The sequence below is a fragment of the Octopus sinensis genome, unplaced genomic scaffold (genome assembly GCF_006345805.1).
Source record: "Octopus sinensis unplaced genomic scaffold, ASM634580v1 Contig17274, whole genome shotgun sequence".
Lineage (NCBI taxonomy): Eukaryota > Metazoa > Mollusca > Cephalopoda > Octopoda > Octopodidae > Octopus > Octopus sinensis.
In genome coordinates this window covers 1-2,500 of record NW_021834935.1, presented here as the reverse complement: position 1 = coordinate 2,500, position 2,500 = coordinate 1, and positions in this window count along the sequence as shown.

Here is a 2,500-nt window from a genome sequence, read left to right as displayed (position 1 = left end):
AACAATGTAATATAATAATAATAATAATAATAATAAAATAATAATGAATAATAATCAATGATGATAATAATAATATAATAATAATGATGATAATAATAATAATAATAGATAATAATTACAATGATAAATATAATATTATACCCAATGATAATAATAATAATAATAATAACAATGAATAATAATAATAATAATAATAATAAAAATGATAATAATAATAATATAATAATGATAATAATAATAATGATAATAATAAAATAATAATAATAACAATGATAATAATAAATAATAATAATAATAATGATATAATAACAATAATAATAACATGATACTAATAATAATAATAGTAATAATAAATAATAATATAATAATAATAATAATAATGATAATAATAATAATAATAATGAATAATAATAATCATAATAATAATAAAAATGATAAATAATAATAGATAATAATAAAATAATAATGATAATAATAATAATAATAATAACAATGATATAATAATAATAATAATAATAATAATAATAATAATAATAATAATAATAATAATAATGATAATAATAATAATGATAATAATAACAATAAGAATAATAATAACAATGATTAATAATAATAATAATAATAATAATAATAATAATAATAATAATAATAAATAATAATCATCATCATCATCATCAATCATCATCATCATCGTCGCTATTATAATAATAACATCATTATCATCATCATGATAATCATTGTAATCGATAATAATATTAATTCACCTTTAATCACGCGTAATCTCAACTTTGCCTCCTTTCACCTTATCCGTGACCTAATAATCCTTTAATAATATAATTTCACTCCCTCCTTATGCTCAACTCTCTTGCATCACTCCTCAGTCTCATCATCATTTATCTACTCATACTATCCCTCTCCTACTCTCCTCCACCCTTCACTTCATTTGTCATACCTCACAAGCCTCCTTTTTCCACTTTATTTCTCCTCTCCCCATTCTCTCTCTCATAGACACTCACCAACGTTCTTCTTTATGGCATATAAACAACCTCTTCCTTTCTCTCCCGCTCTCCTTTTTCTCTCCTTCCCACCCCCTCTCTCCCTGATCCTCTCCTTTTTGTACCCAAACAAAACAATGAGTTATTCTAGATGTACTTTCAGATGTTAATTTTATTCAGCTATGTCAACGATATATCTATATTTGACATACATTACAGAATATACACATACTCAGATACACACATATGTATACACAAATATATACATGCATATAGGCGTAGGCGTTGTTGTGTGATAAGAAACTTGCTCCCCAAACACATGGTTTGGGGCTCAATCCCATTGAGTGGTATCTTGGTCAACCATCTTCTGCTACAGACTCGGGCCGACCAAAGCCCTGTGAATAAATTTAGTTCACGGAAACTAAAAGAAGCCTGTCGCTTATGTATACATGTATATCTCTATGTGTGTGTGTCTTTGTGTTTGTCTCCACACACCACCGCTTGACAACCGGTGAGGGTGTATCTACGTCCGCTTAACTTAGCAGTTCGGCGAATGAGTTCGACAGAGTAAATACTAGGCTTTAAAAAACAAATCCAAGGTCGATTTGTTCGACAGAAAAACATGGCTGCTGTTAAATGAGTGAAACAAGGACGGAAATAATATAAATATGTATTTAAAATAGGCATGACTCCAAGAACGAACGCTTCATTAAAATATGGTTACTACGGTTACTAAGGGAAATCCTATATACAGGAGTGGCTGTGTGGTAAGTAGCTTGCTAACCAACCACATGGTTCCGGGTTCAGTCCCACTGCGTGGCATCTTGGGCAAGTGTCTTCTGCTATAGCCCCGGGCCGACCAATGCCTTGTGAGTGGATTTGGTAGACGGAAACTGAAATGAAAGAAGCTGTCGTTATATGTATATATATATAATTGTGTGTGTATATCTTTGTGTGTCTGTGTTTGTCCCCTAGCATTGGTTGACAACCGATGCTGGTGTGTTTACGTCCCCGTTACTTAGCGGTTCGGCAAAAGAGACCGATAGAATAAGTACTGGGCTTACAAAGGATAAGTCCCGGGGTCGATTTGCTCGACTAAAGGCGGTGCTCCTGCATGGCCGCAGTCAAATGACTGAAACAAGTAAAAGAGTTAAAAGAGTATACTTCTAACGTCTTTTTTTAAGTTTTTATCCCAGCTACTGACGAGTACAAATTTGATTTTTCCGATTTTCTATTATGAATAGCTGAGTCTTTTTGAATGAAACAAATTGTATAGCAACATAAAAAGTTATAACTATGATCCATTTTAACATCTAATCTCTGCCTATATATAAATATGAAGTATTTGTGGAATTGTGTTTAACAAATTAAATCATAGACGCATTATATTATATATAATATGTATATATATATATATATAATATATATATATATATATATAACATTAGAAAAAAGCACCTTTATCAATTCAAAATAAAAATTAAATTACACCATCTAGAAAATAC